Source organism: Ranitomeya imitator, chromosome 1, assembly GCF_032444005.1.
Source record: "Ranitomeya imitator isolate aRanImi1 chromosome 1, aRanImi1.pri, whole genome shotgun sequence".
Classification (NCBI taxonomy): Eukaryota; Metazoa; Chordata; class Amphibia; order Anura; family Dendrobatidae; genus Ranitomeya; species Ranitomeya imitator.
Genome location: NC_091282.1, coordinates 733,995,031 through 734,016,086, shown reverse-complemented (window position 1 = coordinate 734,016,086; position 21,056 = coordinate 733,995,031). Strand labels below are relative to the sequence as shown.

The 21,056-nt window shown below is 44.6% G+C and overlaps 1 protein-coding gene across 4 annotated transcripts in view; it reads right to left on the bottom strand.

Annotated features, from left to right (window-relative positions):
• The window catches only part of PCNX4 (pecanex 4), a 108,492-nt gene extending 92,779 nt beyond the window's left edge, over window positions 1-15,713 (bottom strand). Inside the window, exon 1 of one of the 4 annotated variants that reach the window (XM_069733514.1) lies at window positions 15,506-15,713. The gene's annotated coding sequence lies outside the window, so the exon portion shown is untranslated. The remainder of the gene's footprint in view (window positions 1-15,505) is intronic. The other 3 variants (XM_069733542.1, XM_069733551.1, XM_069733524.1) reach the window with 3 other exon arrangements.
• Between the last annotated feature and the right edge of the window lie 5,343 nt (window positions 15,714-21,056).

Here is a 21,056-nt window from a genome sequence, read left to right as displayed (position 1 = left end):
AATGTAAAAAGTTTTGAATTTTTCATCAGTTAATTTTTTACAGACTTCTAAAGTTTTGAAAAAGCCCGGATTTTGGCCTGGTATGGCTTTACATATTTTAGCATATCTCGGGCAAGAATTAAGATAAAGAGGTGGGAGAGGCAACATTTTTCTCAGAACGGTACCGGCTTTCATTTGATATGTCGGAAGACTGTTTCTTTATATTTTGTTTTAGAGAAATCAGATTCAAAATTTTGATGCGCAATTGTGAAAAAATCGTATGTTTTAAAATTGTGAAAACATGCATGTGTGTTACTTGTGTTCTTGATTATATTTGTACATGGATGGGACCTATCAATTTTTATTTTAAGCCTTGAATCATTTGATTTTATGTTTGTGTGCGTTCTTTTTTCTTTTCAAATTACAACTTAGGCTTCTTTCACACTAGCGTCGGGCTCGGCCCGTCGCAGTGCGTCGGGCCAAGGTTACCGACGCTAGCGTTGTAAGCGCCGCACAACGGGTGCAGCGGATGAAGATTTTCATCGCATCCGCTGCCCCATTGTGAGGTGCGGGGAGGTGGGGGAGGAGTTCCGGCCACGCATGCGAGGTCGGAAAAAGCGGTCCGTCGGCAGCAAAAAACGTTACATGTAGCGTTTTTTTGTGCAGACGGTCCGCCAAAGCACGACGCATCCGTCGCACGACGGATGCGATGTGTGGCAATCCATCGCAATGCGTCGTCAATACAAGTCTATCGGGGAAAAAACGCATCCTGCAAGCACTTTTGCAGGATGCGTTTTTTCTGCAAAACGACGCATTGTGACGGATTGCAGTTAACGCTAGTGTGAAAGTAGCCTTATTGAATTCAACATTTATTTGCAACAATAAAGAAACACAAAAAACAAATACCGAAGTGCCAGAATAAATCCATCTTAATCATTATAACACAACTTGCTCAGCATTTTCAACCTGAATGCATTGAACAAACCAAAAGAAAGAAGGTGATCATATCCTTAAGTGTGATTTTCTAAATACAGTCTCATCCTAATTACCGTATATATTCGAGTATAAGCCGAGATTTTCAGCCCAAATTTTTGCCCCTCTCGGCTTATACTCGAGTCATGATCGGCGGTGGGGTCGGCGGGTGAGGGGAAGAGAGGATTGTCGCATACTCGCCTAGTCCCGGCGCTCCCCCTGCCCGTCCCACTGTCTTCGGTGCCGCAGCTCTTCCCCTGTTCAGCGGTCAGGTGGGACCGCTCATTAAAGTTATGAGTATGGACTCCACTCCCATAGGGGTGGAGCTGCATATTCATTCCTCTAATGAGCGGTAACGGTGACCGCCGCTGACAGAGGAAGAGGCTGCAGCACCCGGAGACCAGCTGTCCGAGATAAGGAGCCACGGACGCCGGGAGCAGGTAAGTATGTCATAGTTACCTGTCCACGTTCCACCCACCGGGCATTGCTCCGTCTTCCGCGTCCTCTTGCTCTGACTGTTCAGGTCAGAGGGCGCGATGACGTACTAGTGTGCGCCGCCCTCTGCCTGAACAGTCAGTGTGGAGAGACGCTGAGACGGGACGCTGAGGAGCTGCAAGCAAGAAAGGCGAGTATGTCTTTTTTTTTTTATTGCAGCAGCAGCAGCAGCATTATATATTGCACAGATTTATATGGAGCATCTATGGGGCCATAATGAACGGTGCAGAGCATTATATATATGGCACAGCTTTATGTGGAGCATCTATGGGGCCATACTGAACGGTGCAGAGCATTCTATATGGCACAGCTTTATATGGAGCATCTATGGGGCCATACTGAACGATGCAGAGCATTATATATGGCACAGCTTTATGTGGAGCATCTATGGGGCCATAATGAATGGTATGGAGCATTTATTTTTATTTTTGACATTCACCGGTAGCTGCTGCATTTTCCACCCTAGGCTTATACTCGAGTCAATAAGTTTTCCCAGTTTTTTGTGGCAAAATTAGGGGGGTCGGCTTATACTCGAGTATATACGGTATGTTAAAAACAAGATTAAAAGAACCAATATCTTTACCACCTATTTATATATGTAACAATTTTTTTCTATTATATCACTAAACATGTCATTTATGAAGTGTTTAAGAATAGTACAGTAGTTTAATCCTCGTTCTATAAAATATGAACTAATTAAACAATAGTAGGTTTTTAAACTGGCCTTTTATCATCAATTTGTCCCTTCTAGTGGGTGAAATTTAATCTTGTCCATACACGCTTACTAGCAATGGCCATTTCCTTTTGTGTCAAAGAGTTTGTACGGCCTGTCATGGTGTTCAGCTCCACCTGAGTTAAAGGGAACCTGTCACCCCCAAAATCGAAGATGAGCTAAGCCCACCAGCATCAGGGGCTTATCTATAGTATTCTGGAATGCTGTAGATAAGCCCCCGATGTATCCTGAAAGATGAGAAATAGAGGTTCTCATCTTTCACATCATAAACTGTATGGAGCATTAAATGGGGCGTATTTTGTATGGAGCATCTTATGGAGCCCATCATGAACTGTATGGAGCATTATATGGGGCTCCTGATTCAATATGGATATTCAAAAACACTTAACCTACTGATGTATCAATTAATTTTACTTTTATTGGTACCTATTTTTTATTTTTGAAATTTACCGGTAGCTGCTGCATTTTCCACCCTAGGCTTATACTCGAGTCATTAACCCCTTTACCCCCAAGGGTGGTTTGCACGTTAATGACCGGGCCAATTTTTACAATTCTGACCACTGTCCCTTTATGAGGTTATAACTCTGGAACGCTTCAATGGATCCTGGTGATTCTGACATTGTTTTCTCATGACATATTGTACTTCATGACAATGGTAAAAATTATTTGATAGTACCTGCGTTTATTTGTGAAAAAAACGGAAATTTGGCGAAAATTATGAAAATTTCGCAATTTTCCAACTTTGAATTTTTATGCAATTAAATCACAGAGATATGTCACACAAAATACTTAATAAGTAACATTTCCCACATGTCTACTTTACATCAGCACAATTTTGGAACCAAAATTTTTTTTTGTTAGGGAGTTATAAGGGTTAAAAGTTGACCAGCAATTTCTCATTTCTACAACACCATTTTATTTTAGGGACCACATCTCATTTGAAGTCATTTTGAGGGGTCTATATGATAGAAAATACCCAAGTGACACCATTCTAAAAACTACACCCCTGAAGGTGCTCAAAACCATATTCAAGAAGTTTATTAACCCTTCTGGTGCTTCACAGGAATTTTTTGAATGTTTAAATAAAAATGAACATTTAACTTTTTTTCACAAAAACTTTAATTCAGCTCCAATTTGTTTTATTTTACCAAGGGTAACAGGAGAAAATGGACCCCAAACATTGTTGTACAATTTGTCCTGAGTATGCTAATACCCCATATGTGGGGGTAAACCACTGTTTGGGCGCATGGCAGAGCTCGGAAGCGAAGGAGTGCCATTTGACTTTTCAATGCAAAATTGACTGGAATTGAGATGGGACGCCATGTTTCGTTTGGAGAGCCCCTGATGTGGCTAAACATTGAAACCCCCCACAAGTGACACCATTTTGGAAAGTAGACCCCCTAAGGAGCTTATCTAGAGGTGTGGTGAGCACTTTGACCCAACAAGTGCGTCACAGAAGTTTATAATGTAGAACCGTAAAAATAAAAAATCATATTTTTTCACAAAAATTATCTTTTCGCCCCCAATTTTTTATTTTCCCAAGGGTAAGAGAAGAATTTGGACCCCAAAAGTTGTTGTACAATTTGTCCTGAGTACGCTGATAGCCCATATGTGGGGGTAAACCACTGTTTGGGCGGATGGGAGAGCTCGGAAGGGAAGGAGCGCCGTTTGACTTTTCAATGCAAAATTGACAGGAATTGAGATGGGACGTCATGTTGCGTTTGAAGAGCCACTGATGTGCCTAAACATTGAAACCCCCCACAAGTGACACCATTTTGGAAAGTAGACCCCCTAAGGAACTTATCTAGAGGTGTGGTGAGCACTTTGACCCACCAAGTGCTTCACAGAAGTTTATAATGTAGAACCGTAAAAATAAAAAATCATATTTTTTCACAAAAATTATCTTTTTGCCCCCAATTTTTTATTTTCCCAAGGGTAAGAGAAGAAATTGGATCCCAAAAGTTGTTGTACAATTTGTCCTGAGTACGCTGATAGCCCATATGTGGGGGTAAACCACTGTTTGGGCGGATGGGAGAGCTCGGAAGGGAAGGAGCGCCGTTTGACTTTTCAATGCAAAATTGACAGGAATTGAGATGGGACGTCATGTTGCGTTTGAAGAGCCACTGATGTGCCTAAACATTGAAACCCCCCACAAGTGACACCATTTTGGAAAGTAGACCCCCTAAGGAACTTATCTAGACGTGTGGTGAGCACTTTGACCCACCAAGTGCTTCACAGAAGTTTATAATGCAGAGCCGTAAAAATAAAACAATTTTTTTCCCACAAAAATTATTTTTTTAGCCCCCAGTTTTGTATTTTCCTGAGGGTAACAGGAGAAATTGGACCCCAAAATTTGTTGCCCAATTTGTCCTGAGTGCGATGATACACCATATGTGGGGGGAACCACTGTTTGGGCACATGGGAGGGCTCAGAAGGGAAGGAGTGCCATTTGAATGCAGACTTAGATGGAATGGTCTGCAGGTGTCACATTGCGTTTGCAGAGCCCCTAATGTACCTAAACAGTAGAAACCCCCCACAAGTGACACCATTTTGGAAAGTAGACCCCCTTAGGAACTTATCTAGATGTGTGCTGAGCGCTTTGACCCACCAAGGGCTTCACAGAAGTTTATAATGGAGAGCCGTAAAAATAAAACAAAAATTTTTTCCCACAAAAATTATTTTTTAGCCCCCAGTTTTGTATTTTCCCGAGGGTAACAGGAGAAATTCGACCCCACAATTTGTTGTCCAATTTGTCCTGAGTGCGCTGATACCCCATATGTGGGGGGGAACCACTGTTTGGGCGCATGGGAGGGCTCGGAAGGGAAGGAGCTCCATTTGGAATGAGGACTTAGATGGAATGGTCTGCAGGTGTCACATTGCATTTGCAGAGCCCCTAATGTACCTAAACAGTAGAAACCTCCCACAAGTGACACCATTTTGGAAACTAGACCCCCTAAGGAACTCATCTAGATGTGTTGTGATAGCTTTGAACCCCCAAGTGTTTCACTACAGTTTGTAACGCAGAGCCGTGAAAATTAAAAAAAAAAAATCTTTCCCCCCAAAATTATTTTTTAGCCCCCAGTTTTGTATTTTCCCGAGGGTAAGAGGAGAAATTCGACCCCAAAAGTTGTTGTCCAATTTGTCCTGAGTACGCTGATACCCCGTATGTTGGGGGAAACCACCGTTTGAGCGCATGGCAGAGCTCGGAAGGGAAGGAGCGCCATTTGGAATGCAGACTTAGATGGAATGGTCTGCAGACGTCACATTGCGTTTGCAGAACCCCTAATGTACCTAAACAGTAGAAACCCCCCACAAGTGACCCCATATTGGAAACTAGACCCCCCAGGGAACTAATCTAGATGTGTTGTGAGAACTTTGAACCCCCAAGTGTTTCACTACAGTTTATAACGCAGAGCCGTGAAAATAAAAAATCTTTTTTTTTCCCACAAAAAATATGTTTTAGCCCCGAGTTTTGTATTTTCCCAAGGGTAGCAGGAGAAATTGGACCCCAAAAGTTGTTGTCCTATTTGTCCTGAGTACGCTGATACCCCATATGTTGGGGTAAACCCCTGTTTGGGCACACGGGAGAGCTCGGAAGGGAAGAAGCACTGTTTTACTTATTCAACGCAGAATTGGCTGGAATTGAGATCGGACGCCATGTCGCGTTTGGAGAGCCCCTGATGTGCCTAAACAGTGGAAACCCCCCAATTATAACTGAAACCCTAATCCAAACACATCTCTAACCCTAATCCCAACAGTAACCCTAACCACACCTCTAACCCTGACACACCCCTAACCCTAATCCCAACCCTATTCCCAACCGTAAATGTAATCTAAACCCTAACTGTAACTTTAGCCCCAACCCAAACTGTAGCCCTAGCCCTAACCCTAGCCCTAATCCTAACCCTAGCCCTAACCCTAGCCCTAACCCTATCCCTAACCCTAACCCTAGCCCTAGCCCTAACCCTAGCCCTAACCCTAACCCTAACCCTAGCCCTAACCCTAGCCCTAACCCTAATGGGAAAATGGAAATAAATACATTTTTTTAATTTTTCCCTAACTAAGGGGGTGATGAAGGGGGGTTTGATTTACTTTTATAGCGGGTTTTTTAGCGGATTTTTATGATTGGCAGCCGTCACACACTGAAAGACGCTTTTTATTGCAAAAAATATTTTTTGCGTTACCACATTTTGAGAGCTATAATTTTTCTATATTTTGGTCCACAGAGTCATGTGAGGTCTTGTTTTTTGCGGGACGAGTTGATGTTTTTATTGGTAACATTTTCGGGCACGTGACATTTTTTGATCGCTTTTTATTCCGATTTTTGTGAGGCAGAATGACCAAAAACCAGCTATTCATGAATTTCTTTTGGGGGAGGCGTTTATACCGTTCCACGTTTGGTAAAATTGATGAAGCAGTTTTATTCTTCGGGTCAGTACGATTACAGCGCCACCTCATTTATATCATTTTTTTATGTTTTGGCGCTTTTATACGATAAAAACTATTTTATAGAAAAAATAATTATTTTTGCATCGCTTTATTCTCAGGACTATAACTTTTTTATTTTTTTGCTGATGATGCTGTATGGCGGCTAGTTTTTTGCGGGACAATATGACGCTTTCAGCGGTACCATGGTTAGTTATATCTGTCTTTTTGATCGCGTGTTATTCCACTTTTTGTTCGGCGGTATGATAATAAAGCGTTGTTTTTTGCCTCGTTTTTTTTTTTTTTTCTTACGGTGTTTACTGAAGGGGTTAACTAGTGGGCCAGTTTTATAGGTCGGGCCGTTACGGACGCGGCGATCTAAATATGTGTACTTTTATTGTTTTGTTTTTTTTATTTAGATAAAGAAATGTATTTATGGGAATAATATATATATTTTTTTTTTCATTATTTTGGAATATTTTTTTTAATTTTTTTTTTTACACATTTGAAATTTTTTTTTTTTACTTTTTTACTTTGTCCCAGGGGGGACATCACAGATCAGTGATCTGACAGTTTGCACAGCACTCTGTCAGATCACTGATCTGACATGCAGCGCTGCAGCCTTCACAGTGCCTGCTCTGAGCAGGCTCTGTGAAGCCACCTCCCTCCCTGCAGGACCCGGATCCGCGGCCATCTTGGATCCGGGGCTGGAGGGAGCAGGGAGGGAGGTGAGACCCTCGCAGCAACGCGATCACATCGCGTTGCTGCGGGGGGCTCAGGGAAGCCCGCAGGGAGCCCCCTCCCTGCGCGGTGCTTCCCTGCACCGCCGGCACATCGCGATTATCTTTGATCGCGGTGTGCCGGGGGTTAATGTGCCGGGGGCGGTCCGTGACCGCTCCTGGCACATAGTGCCGGATGTCAGCTGCGATAAACAGCTGACACCCGGCCGCGATCGGCGGCGCTCCCCCCGTGAGCGCTGCCGATCGCATATGACGTACTATTGCGTCCTTGGGAAGTAAAGCCCACCCCACATGGACGCAATAGTACGTCTAATGGCAGAAAGGGGTTAAAGGGCCACTGTCACCCCCCTCCAGCCGTTATAAACTAAAAGAGCCACCTTGTGCAGCAGTAATGCTGCATTCTAACAAGGTGGCTCTTTTAGTTTTAGGTTCAACTATACCCCAAATAAAGTGTTTTTATACTTAGCCACAATTCCTGTCTCTAGCCAGGGAGGCGGGTCCTCACTCCCCAGCTCTAACCGCTCCTCTGCCGTCACTCCAATCTTCCTGCGCTATCGGCGCCGCCCCCTCTGCGCTGTGTACGTTTCAAAACCGGCGCCTGCGCAGTGTACTGCTGTGCTGCGCAGATGTAGTAAGCTCTGGCCGTCTGACGTCCCAGCCAGGCTTGCAGACTGCGCCTGCGTGGGCATTGCGGCCAGCCACCTTTGGAATCCCCGCCCCGCACTGTGTTATGCATTATGCACAGTGCGGGGCGGGGATTCCAAAGGTGGCTGGCCGCAATGCCCGTGCAGGCGCAGTCTGCAAGCCTGGCTGGGACGTCAGACAGCCAGAGCTTACTGCGTCTGCGCAGTACACTGCGCAGGCGCCGGTTTTTGAAACGTACACAGCGCTGAGGGGGCGGCGCCGGAAGATTGGAGTGACGGCAGAGGAGCGGTGAGAGCTGGGGAGTGAGGACCCGCCTCCCTGGCTAGAGACAGGAATTGTAGCTAAGCATAAAAACGCTTTATTTGGGATATACTTGAACCTAAAACTAAAAGAGCCACCTTGTTAGAATGCAGCACTACTGCTGCACAAGGTCGCTCTTTTAGTTTATAACGGCTGGAGGGGGGTGACAGTGGCCCTTTAAGTTTTCCCAGTTTTTTGTGGCAAAATTAGGGGGGTCGGCTTATACTCGAGTATATACGGTAAGTAAATAAATAAATGTCAAATAAATCATATAACATACAGTACAGACCAAAAGTTTGGACACACATTCTCATTTAAAGATTTTTCTGTATTTTCATGACTATGAAAATTGTACATTCACACTGAAGGCATCAAAACTATGAATTACCACATGTGGAATTATATACTTAACAAAAAAGTGTGAAACAACTGAAATTATGTCTTATATTCTAGGTTCTTCAAAGTATCCACCTTTAGCTTTGATGACTGCTTTGCACACTCTTCGCATTCTCTTGATGAGGTTCAAGAGGTTGTCACCGGGAATGGTTTTCCTTCACAGGTGTGCCCTGTCAGGTTTAATAAGTGGGATTTCTTGCCTTATAAATGGGGTTAGGACCATCAGTTGTGTTGTGCAGAAGTCTGGTGGATACACAGTTGATAGTTAGATAGACTGTTAGCTGCTTTTTTCTTGCCATAATACAAATTCTAAGTAAAGAAAAACGAGTGGCCATCATTACTTTAAGAAATTAAGGTCAGTCAGTCCGAAAAATTGGGCAAACTTTGAAAGTGTCCCCAAGTGCAGTGGCAAAAACCATCAAGCGCTACAAAGAAACTGGCTCACATGAGGACCACCCCAGGAAAGTAAGACCAAGAGTCACCTCTGCTTCTGAGGATAAGTTTATCCAAGTCACCAGCCTCAGGCCGGCGTCACACTCAGCGTATGCAAATACGGTCCGTATATTACGGCCGTAATACGCTGAAAAGTCCCGAAAATAGTGGTCCGTAGCTCCTCCGTAGGCAGGGTGTGTCACCGTTTTTTGCGCATGGCATCCTCCGTATGTAATCCGTATGGCAGCCGTACTGCGTGTTTTTATCGCAGGCTTGCCAAACCGACATACGCCTATACAAGGGATCCATGTGTTAAAAAAAAAATAAAAACATATATACTGTTATATATGTCAGTAGATATATATATATATATATATATATATATATATATATATATACATATATATATATATATATATATATATATTATTCCTTCATACAGCGCGAGATAGCAAAAAGCCGGTAATTCAATTACCGGCTTTTGCTTTCTCCTTCCTAAACCCGACATGATATGAGACATGGTTTACATACAGTAAACCATCTCATATCACCATTTTTTTTGCATAATCCACACTACTAATGTTAGTAGTGTGTATCTGCAAAATTTGGCCGTTCTAGCTCTTAAAATAAAGGGTTAAATGGCGCAATTTTCTCCGCCAGAGTAGTAAAGCCAGTGACTGAGGGCAGATAATAGCCTGGAGAGGGTCCACGGTTATTGGCCCCCCCTGGCTAAAAACACCTGCCCCCAGCCACCCCAGAAAAGGCACATCTGGAAGATGCGCCTATTCTGGCACTTGGCCACTCTCTTCCCATTCCCGTGTAGCGGTGGGATATGGGGTAATGAAGGGTTAATGCCACCTTGCCATTGTAAGGTGACATTAAGCCTAATTAATAATGGAGAGGCGTCAATTCTGACACCTATCCATTATTAATCCAATTGAATGAAAGGGTTAAAAAAAACCACACATTAATAAAAATTATTTTAATGAAATAAAAACAAAGGTTGTTGTAATATTTTATTTAACGCCCAATCCAATCACTGAAGACCCTCGTTCTGTAAAAGAAAAAACATAATAAACCAACAATATACTTACCTTCCGCAGATCTGTAAAGTCCAACGATGTAAATCCTTCTGAAGGGGTTAAAACATTTTGCAGCAAGGAGTTCCGCTAATGCAGGCTGCTCCTTGCTGCAAAACCCCAGGGAATGAAGCTAAAAATAGGTCAATGATCTATTTTTAGCTTCATTTGCGGTGAGGCGCCCTCTGCTGGCTGTTCATAGATCGTGGGAACTTTCCTAGAAAGTCATGTCGGGTTTAGGAAGGAGAAAGAAAAAGCCGGTAATTGAATTACCGGCTTTCAAGCTGTATAGCGCTGGAATAAATATTAATATATATACCGTACATATATGTGTCTCACTGACCTATTCGATGTGTACACATTTATTCTACCTATTGGACTGGAAGCTGTCAGTGTGATTTTACTGTACACCGCACTGAATTACCGGCTTTTCTCTCTAACACCGCTGCGTATTTCTCGCAAGTCACACTGCTTGTCCGTGTGTAATCCGTATTTTTCACGCTTCCATAGACTTTCATTGGCGTATTTCTTGCGCAGTACGGTGACAAACGCAGCATGCTGCGATTTTGTACGGCCTTAGAAAGCCGTATAATACTGATCAGTAAAATACGGCAGATAGGAGCAGGGGCATAGAGAATAATTGTGCCGTATTTTTTGCGAGTTTTACGGACGTAGTTTCTGCGCTCTTACGTCCGTAAAACTCGCAAGTGTGACGCGGCCTCAGAAATAGCAGGTTAACAGCAGCTCAGATTAGAGACCAGGTCAATGCCACACAGAGTTCTAGCAGCAGACACATCTCTACAACAACTGTTAAGAGGAGACTTTGTGCAGCAAGCAGGCCTTCATGGTAAAACAGCTGCTAGGAAACCACTGCTAAGGACAGGCAACAAGCAGAAGAGACTTGTTTGGGCTAAAGAACACAAGGAATGGACATTAGACCAGTGGAAATCTGTGTTTTGGTCTGATGAGTCCAAATTTGAGATCTTTGGTTCCAACCACCGTGTCTTTGTGCGACGCAAAAATGGTGAACGGATGGACTCTTCATGCCTGGTTCCCACCGTGAAGCATGGAGGAGGAGGTGTGATGTGTGGGGGTGCTTTGCTGGTGACACTGTTGGGGATTTATTCAAAATTGAAGGCATACTAAACCAGCATGGCTACCACAGCAACTTGCAGCGGCATGCTATTCCATCCGGTTTGCGTTTTAGTTGGACCATCATTTATTTTTCAACAGGACAATGACCCCAAACACACCTCCAGGCTGTGTAAGGGCTATTTGACCAAGAAGGAAAGTGATGGGGTGCTACGCCAGATGACCTGGCCTCCACAGTCTCCAGACCTCAACCCAATCGAGATGGTTTGGGGTGAGCTGGACCGCAGAGTGAAGGCAAAAGGGCCAACAAGTGCTAAGCATCTCTGGGAACTCCTTTAAGATTGTTGGAAGACCATTCTCAGTGACTACCTCTTGAAGCTCATCAAGAGAATGCCAAGAGTGTGCAAAGCAGTCATCAAAGCAAAAGCTGGCTACTTTGAAGAACCTAGAATATAAGACATAATTTCAGTTGTTTCACACTTTTTTGTTAAAGGGAACCTGTCACCCCCCCCCCCCCCCCAGGCATTTGTAACTAAAAGAGCCACCTTGTGCAGCACTAATGCTGCATTCTGACAAGGTGGCTCTTTTAGTTATTGTTCGTTGCACTGCAGAAATAATCGCTTTTGAATTTGGTCCCTCATACCTGTGAAATCACCAGGGAGCCAGGTCTTTCCCCCCTCATCCAGACACCTCCCAGCCGTCACTCTGCGAGAAGGGCGCCGCCTCCTCAGCGTTATTCAGTTGTCCAGGCGCCTGCGTGATCATATTCTGCCTTGGGCATGCGCAGTTCGCGCTGCCCGACAACTGACATCACTTGATGTCTGGTTTACTGTGCCTGCGTGAACCTGCGGGATCTCGGGCCGCGCGTGCAGGCAGGCGCAGTAAACAAGACATAAAGTGATGTCCGTTGTCGGGCAGCGCGAACCGCACATGCCCAAGGCAGAATATGACTGCGCAGGCGCCTGGACAACTGAATAATGCCGAGGAGTTATAAACGCCTGGGGGAGGGGGGGGGAGGGTGGCAGGTTCCCTTTAAGTATATAATTCCACATGTGTTAATTCATAGTTTTGATGCCTTCAGTGTGAATGTATCATTTTCATAGTCTTGAAAATACAGAAAAATCTTTAAATGAGGTGGTGTGTCGGGAGGGCAGTAATGTCACGATGGGGGCAGGCATGCGGCGCTGTTGTTGCCTAATGGCATCCTGTGATAATCTAAAGACTTTTGTATCAGGGGACTCATGTGCTTGACGCCTACGCTTATATGCATTGTTTTGATCCCAGCGATGCTGTTGCTCTTCAAAAGTCTCATTTGCCCTTTGTTGTCTTCGACCTTGTGCCTTTGCTGCTTTCATTTAATTGCCATTGGCGTACTTTTTATGAGGAGCCATGTTGGCGTTGATATTTTCTTTTTAAAGGGGTTTTCCCACAAACAAAATTTCATTTTAAAAATTGTCTGTATCTGACCGTGTACCGAACAAACCACAGCTCCTGGGCAGGGGAAGAAGCAAAAGACAATACTGACATTACAGCAGGAGATCGCAGAGGATGCATTTTGTAAGGTAAATTTGTTTTAAAAACAGTCAGTGAAATGTTTTACCTGACAAAATGAATCCTCTGTGATCTCCTGCTGTAACGTCAGTATTGTCTTTTGCTTCCTCCCCTGCTCAGGAGATGTCTTATGCTCCGTATGCAGTCAGACACAGTCAATTTTTAAAATGAACTTTTGTTTCTGGGAAAACCCCTGTAATGTGACCGGCTTCCTCTGCCTGTAGACACATCGCGCATCTGCCGCCAGGATCAGCCGAATGATTCACTGCACCTGCGCGTAATTCACGCAGGTGCAGTAAATCAGACCGCTGCCATCTTTGTGCAGACAGATATCGGCGGTGACATTAAAACTATGCATGCACTCCTCCTGTACAAAGATGGCAGCAGTCAGTGAATCGTTCGGCTGATCCCGGCGGCGGCGTGTTCGCGACGGTGTTCCGCTGGTGGTACCATGCAAGAGGCTGCGTGAGTGTGTGAAGGAGTGTGTGGTGCATACGGCGTATAGAGTGTGTGTCAGTGTAAGTGTTGCTTACGGCATATAGTGTGTGTGTGTGTGTACAGTGTTTCGCTGGTGGTACTGCACAATAGTTTGGTACCAGCAGCAGTTTCCATATTGAGACACCCATCACTTGGGTGTCCCAATATGGCTGTCGGTGAACTTCCTCCGCTTGGAATTCTGGGATATGGTGACATCTGGACAGAACAGGAAATGAAAACATTACAAGGATATATATATACTAGATGGTGGCCCGATTCTAACGCATCGGGTATTCTAGAATATGCATGGCCACGTAGTATATTGCCCGGCCACGTAGTATATTGCCCAGCCACGTAGTATATTGCCCAGCCACGTAGTATATTGCCCAGCCACGTAGTATATTGCCCAGCCACGTAGTATATTGCCCAGCCATGTAGTATATTGCCCAGTGATGTAGTATATTGCCCAGCCACGTAGAATATAGCAGAGCCACGTAGTATATTGCCCAGGCACGTAGTATATTGCCCAGCACAAAGCCACGTAGTATAGAGACTTAAAAAAAAAATAACCATATACTCACCATCCGCCGCCTTTCCCGCCCCTCGCCACGCTCCCGGGACCGCTCCATTGCAAGCGGCAGCTTCCGGTCCCAGGGCTGGTGTGATCAGGACCTATGATGACATCGCGGTCACATGATCGTGACATCACGGCAGGTCCTTGTCGCACACCAGCCCTGGGCCCAGAAGCTGCCGCTTGCAATGGAGCGGTCCCGGGAGCGTGGCGAGGAGCGGGAAAGGCGGCGGAGGGTGAGTATAGCAGGTTTTTTGTTTTTTTTATTATTTTTAACATGACCTATTTTTACTATTGATGCTGCATAGGCAGCATCAATAGTAAATAGTTGGGGACACACAGGGTTAATAGCAGCGGTAACGGAGTGCGTTACACCGCGGGCCGTTACCGCTGCCATTAACCCTGTGTGAGCGGTGAGTGGAGGGGATTACGGAGGGGGCGCCGGGCAGTGAGTGTAGGGGAGGGACTAATCGGACTGTGCCCGTCGCTGATTGGTCGCGGCAGCCATGACAGGCAGCTGCTGAGACCAATCAGCGAACGAATAACCGTGACAGAAGGACAGACAGACAGACGGAAGTGACCCTTAGACAATTATATATATACTAGATGGCAGCCCGATTCTAAAGAATCGGGAGTCTAGAATCCATATATACTTTATTTATTCAAATGTAAGAATAATACAATTAATAAATAATAGTAAGAAAGAACAAAAATAGGCAGTATATGGAGAAAACACCAAACAAAAGTTCAAAATTGGTGTGAAAATGTCACTGAACCACTTCACAACTAAATATATATAGTTTTGGTAAATGGTATTATCATTTTTTTGACGAAATTCGGCAGGAGCTTGAAGAGCAACGTCACTGGGCCCGCCTCCACGCAGTAGAAACTTGCTGTGAGGTAAAAATTCAAAAATCACACCAAAATGGCGGGCGGAGTGTGTCACAGTACGGCACGTTTCTGATTGGTCGCTCGCAGCAGGCGGCAACCAATCAGACACTGGACACTGTTGACGTCACTTATCTCCGGACATTAGCTCCGGACATTAGCTCCGGACATTAGCTCCGGACATTGCCACGGAAGTTGGCACAAATTGCAGGAAGTAGTATTCTAGGCAATTATATATTAGATAACATTATATGGTAAAAATGAATGATATATTGCTGTCATTCAAAACTACAACTCGTACCGCAAAAAAGTAAAACAAAAAATATGTGGAAGCAGAAATTGTCCAAGAAGGGTTAAAGGTACATTCACACATGCATAAAACAAGGCAATAATGTTGTGCGGCGGATAGCGCATACTCTAAGTGACCCCACAGACCCCAATGCGGTTTCTGATACCGACCATTCAGATTTCAGCTATGGAATATGTAAGAGGACATCTGATTGGTTGCTAGTGGTAACTGCATTCATACCGTGCTAGGACATGACGTCACAGAACGTCAGAGCGAGCCCTAGGTGCCCGGGGAACGGCAGACGCTGCTAACAAAGCGCACACTATGTCGCCCGCTCCTCCCGGAGGCGCTAGTGACTGCGGCCTATGTCCCGGTACCCGCACTGAGGAGGTCTCTGTATTCTCGTCCGTCCCACACTTCCCTCCGTTTCCGTGCACTCACCCGCCCCCCTCGGTTAGCGGGCCGCGGCGCTCCTCAGGCGGCTCCCGGTGCTGTGCACACAGCCTCCATCTGCTCCTCACCTCCCTCCTCATCCCCCTGCTGAGGCGCAGGGGCGCGCACCGTGCGGGAGCCCGCGGAGAAGTGCACAGGCCGGGGCAGGAGGCGGGTGTCAGCGCCTGTGTGCGGTCATTTCACCTGGCAGCAGACTGCGGTGTTACCTGTGGGGGGCGCTGTGCTGGGATTCCACAACAAAGGCTCCACATCACATTCACATTAGTCTTTTGGAGTAGGTCAGCTTTGAAAAACGCTTGAAACATCGTAAATAATTAGAAAAAAAGACGCTGGCAAGAATCTTCCTATTCATTCCTTTGTTCAGTGCTTTGTCTTTTTTTTCCCTTCAGGTTTTGAAGAAAAAACCTTGTGAGGTAAAAAGAAATTGCAGTGTCCAAAAAGGCTGCAAATAATTCCATCAGGAAACGACAAATACTCCCCCAAAAGCTCATAAAAGGAGCGTCTCTACTAGAAGGAGATGCGTCGCCTGACGAGCTCTTCCTTGGCGGAAACGCTTCAAGAAAAACCTGGCGGTCTTTGGCGGTATTTTCCTGTTTTGGGTTTTTTTTTTTCTGTAATTTAAGCTATGACGACTGAAGAAGAATGGACATTTTATTTATTTTATCTCAAGGCTGTGTGCCCATGTTGTGTTTTTTATGCGTTTCCACCACGTCTTTTGCCGCAGCGGAAAAGCTTAAAAAAACGCATTCCCATGCAATCCTAACTGATTCTGCAGTTGCTGTGCCCATGCTGCGGATTTTCCCACTGCGGAATCGAATATCGATAAAATCTGCAGCATGTTCATTATTTCTGCGGAATTGCGGCTATTCCGCCACCATAGGATTGCATTGAAACGCTCACTTTATGCATATGGCTGTGCCCACCATGCGTAAAGTGAGCGCTTCATGTGCGGATGGTACCCAGGGTTTGCAGGAGAGGAGACTCTCCTCCAGGCCCTGGGTACCATATTCCTCCCGGCTCTCAGTGGTGCACGTGATGGCTTCCATTCCCAGGGATGAATTGCGCGAATCACCTGAGATGACGTCGCGGTCACTCAACCGTGACGTCACAAAGGTCCTTTGGGCAAATCATCCCTGGGAACGGAACATACCGGGAGCGCCGCTGAGGAGATCGGGGGCCGGCAGAAGGTGAGAATAACTATATTTTTTATTATTTTTAACATTCTATCTTTTACTATTGATGCTGCGTAGGCAGCATCAATAGTAAAAAGTTGGTTACACTTGTCAAGCACTATGCTTGACAAGTGTGACCAACCTGTCAATCACTTTTCCAAGCAATGCTTCAAATCGCTTGTAAAGCGCAAGCATTCTGCAAGCTAAAAACGCTTGTGTTTTGCGGGAAAACGCATGCGAATTCTGCATGCGTTTTACCCGCAGCAGGGAGTTGCAGAAATTCTGCAGACATTTCCACAGCATTTCTGCAATGTGGGTACATAGCCTTACAGTTTCCAGACCCAAAAGAGACAGAAATGTGCAGAGCAACAGCGATTTTACATTGCTGGACAATGTAATGTAATTAGAGGGGTTTTTTTCCAGGATAAATATTCCTGAAAAAAAAGGCGTCATGTGCACATACACGAAAAATCATTTTGACCACCTCAAAAAAAAACACATATGCTGATAGCTTAAGGGTGTGTGCACACCAGGACCCCAATTAAGCAAAAAAAAGTCAAAATTTCGGCGCAGCTTTTGGCGTTTTCAGGCAAAAAAAAACAAGTATGACGATCGCTTAAGGGTGTGTGCACACCAGGACCCCAATTAAGCAAAAGCAAAAAAAAGTCACAAAATTTCGGCGCAGCTTTTGACGTTTTCAGGCAAAAAAAAAAAACAAGTATGACAATAGCTTAAGGGTGTGTGCACACCAGGACCCCAATTAAGCAAAAGCAAAAAAAGTCACAATTTCAGCGCAGCTTTTGGCATTATCAGGTCAATACTTCTCAGCTACGCCAAAACTGTTGTGTGTTGTGACGCTGAAGAGGGGTGACGTGGCGGACATGTGCAAGCCACTCAGCAATTGCTCCTGATTGATGAAGAGACGCACTCCTCTTCATGAATCCGGAATGTCTGACTCCACCATGCCCCATCATCGAGAAAGTCGCCAGTCTTGATTAATCAGGGCGTATGTTTGTTTTAGATGGACAAAACTTAAGGAAACTCTCCTTTTCTCTTACGGTTTGTAAACCTGAAGCATCTCTTTTAGCTTGTTTTTTTGCTGTTATTTTCTGAGCCCTTTTATGTTATGACATTTCTTTTTGGAATATTTTTTCCAGCATTTTGTGACATTTTCCGGATTATTTTCTTTTAACTCAATCAACAATGAAGAAAAACCACTAGCAGTTTTTGAAGCAGAAATACTGACAAAACGCTCAAAAGACATCCAGGCGCCTTTTTAGCCTTCCCATTAACTTCTATTATAAAGTTCCCGAGTGGAAACAGCTGGAAGAATGGTCGTCACTTAATTTAACCACTTGATGTCCTTGTAAACGTAAAGCAATTAAAAGTCACACAGACAGAATTCACCGCAGTTCAGGCTGTGAGGGAGCGCAGCTTCAGTGACATCACCGCTAGTCACTGAAGCTGCTCTTGCAGCATCTCATTCACCTGTAGTTTTCAGCCGACATGATCGCATCTTGGCACCATCCAGGTTGAAAACTGTATATAGACATGGATTGCGACGTGGGACACAACGACAGAGAGGTATGGTATATTGTTGCTTTTTTTTATTTTTATTACAGGAGATCGAGGACTTCGCAGGAATTAGGTGTGGTTGTAAGTATGGTTCGGTCAGATGTGACATCATTTGAAGTGTGACATATTTAAAGTGTAACATCAGAAATATACCAGAAATCGGTCAGACGGTTAGACTAATCACTGTCTTCTAATTTTACTTACCTTTTCTTCTCTTAGAGTATGTGCACACGTCTGGATTTTATGCAGAAATTTCCTGAACAAAACCGGAGATTTTCTGCATAAAATCTGCATGCGTTTTTCTGTTTTTGCGCATTGTTTTCCGAAGCTTCCCAATGCATTAACCCCTTTCTGTCACTAGACGTACCATTCCATCCATGTGGGGTAGGCCCTACTTCCCATGGACGGAATAGTAAGTCATAGGCGATCGACTGTGCCCACGGGGGGAGCGCGGCCAATCGCCGCCGGGTGTCAGCTGATTATTACAGCTGACATCCTGCAATATGTGCCAGGAGCTGTCACGGACCGCTCCCGGCACATTAACCCCCGGCACACTGCGATCAAAGATGGTAGCAGCGTTCCGGCGGCATAGGGAAGCATCGCCCAGGGAGGGAGCTCCCTGCGTGCTTCCCTGAGACCCTCCGAGCAACGCGATGTGATCGCGGTGCTCAGAGGGTCTCCTACCTCTTCCTCCCTACAGGCTCCGGATCCAAAATGACCGCGGGGGGCCTTCCCGGTCCTGCAGGGAGGTGGCTTGCAAGCGCCTGCTCAGGGCAGACACCGGCAAGCCTCATTCAGTGCCTGTGTGATCGCTGATCTGACACAGTGCTCTGCAAAGTGTCAGATCAGCGACCTGTCACTGTAACATGATGTCCCCCCGGGGCAATGATGCAAAGTAAAAAATAAAATATTTACAAGTATAAAAAAAAAAAAATCCTAAATAAAGAAGAAAAAAATATTGTTCCAATAAATAAATTTCTTTGTCTAAATAATAAAAAAAAAAACAATAAAAGTACACATAATTAGTATGGCCGCGTCCATACTGACCCGGCCTATAAAACTGTCCCACTAGTTAACCCTTTCAGTGATCACCGTAAAAAAAAAAAAAAAAAACGAGGTAAAAAAACAACTCATTATTATCATACCGCCAAATAAAAAGTGGAATAACACACGATCAAAATGACGGATATAAATAACCATGGTACCGTTGAAAACGTCATCTTGTCCCGCAAAAAACGAGCCACCATATAGCGTTATCAACAAAAAAATAAAAAAGTTATAGTCCTCAGAATAAAGCGAAAAATAATTATTTTTTTTATATAAAATAGATTTCAGCGCCAAAACATAAAAACTTATATAAATGAGGTATCGCTGTAATTGTACTGACCCGAAGAATAAAAATGCTTTATCAATTTTATCAAACGTGGAACGGTATACACGCCCACCCAAAAGAAATTCACGAATTGCTGGTTTTTGTTCATTCTGCCTCACAAAAATCGGAATAAAAAGCGATCAAAAAATGTCACGTTCCCGAAAATGGTACCAATAAAAACGTTAACTCGTCCCCCAAAAAACAAGACCTTACATTACTGTGTGAACCAAAATATGGAAATATTATAACTTTCAAAATGTGTGACAGCTGCCAATCATAAAAATCCGCTAAAAAAACAGCTATAAAAGTAAATCAAACCCCCCTTCATCACCCCTTTAGTTATGGAAAAATAAAATTTTAAAAATATATTTATTTCTATTTTCCCATTAGGGTTAGGGTTTGGGCTAGGGTTAGGGTTGAGGCTAAAGTTAGGGTTGGAGTTGGGGCTAAAGTTAGGGTTAGGGCTACAGGTAGGGTTAGGGCTACAGTTAGGGTTGGGGCTACAGTTAGGGTTGGGGCTACAGTTAGGGTTGGGGCTACAGTTAGGGTTGGGGCTAAATTTAGGGTTTGGATTACTTTTACGGTTGGGATTAGGGTTAGGGGTGTGTCAGGGTTAGGGGTGTGATTAGGGTTATGGTTGGGATTAGGGTTAGGGGTGTGTTGGAGTTAGGGGTGTGGTTAAGGTTGGGATTAGGGTTAGGGGTGTGTTGGGGTTAGGGATGTGGTTGGGATTAGGGTTAGGGGCATGTTCAGGTTAGGGTTGGGATTAGGGTTAAGGGTGTGTTTGGGTTAGGGTTTCAGTTAGAATTGAAACTCTAATTTTCAATTTTAGGCACATCAAGGGCTCTCCAAATGAGACATGGAGTCCGATCTCAATTCCAGTCAATTCTGCATTGAAACAGTAAAACAGTGCTCCTTCCCTTCCGAGCTCTCCCGTGCGCCAAAACAGGAGTTTACCCCAACATATGGGGTATCAGTGTACTCAGGACAAATTGGGTAAGAACTTTTGGGGTCCAATTTCTCTGGTTACCCTTGGGAAAATAAAAACTGGGGGAGCTAAAAATCATTTTTGTGGGGAAAAAATGATTTTTTATTTTCACGGCTCTGCGTTATAAACTGTAGTGAAACACTTGGGGGTTCAAAGTGCTCACCACACAAGTTCCTTAGGGGGTCTACTTTCCAAAATGGTGTCACTTGTGGGGGGTTTCAATGTTTAGGCACATAAGGGGCTCTCCATACGCGACATGGCGTCCCATCTCAATTCCAGTCAATTTTGCATTGAAAAGTCAAATGGCGCTCCTTCCCTTCCGAGCTCTCCCATGTGCCCAAACAGTGGTTTACCCCCACATATGGGGTATAAGCATACTCAGAACAAATTGCACAACAACTTTTGGGGTCCAATTTTTTCTGTTACCCTTGG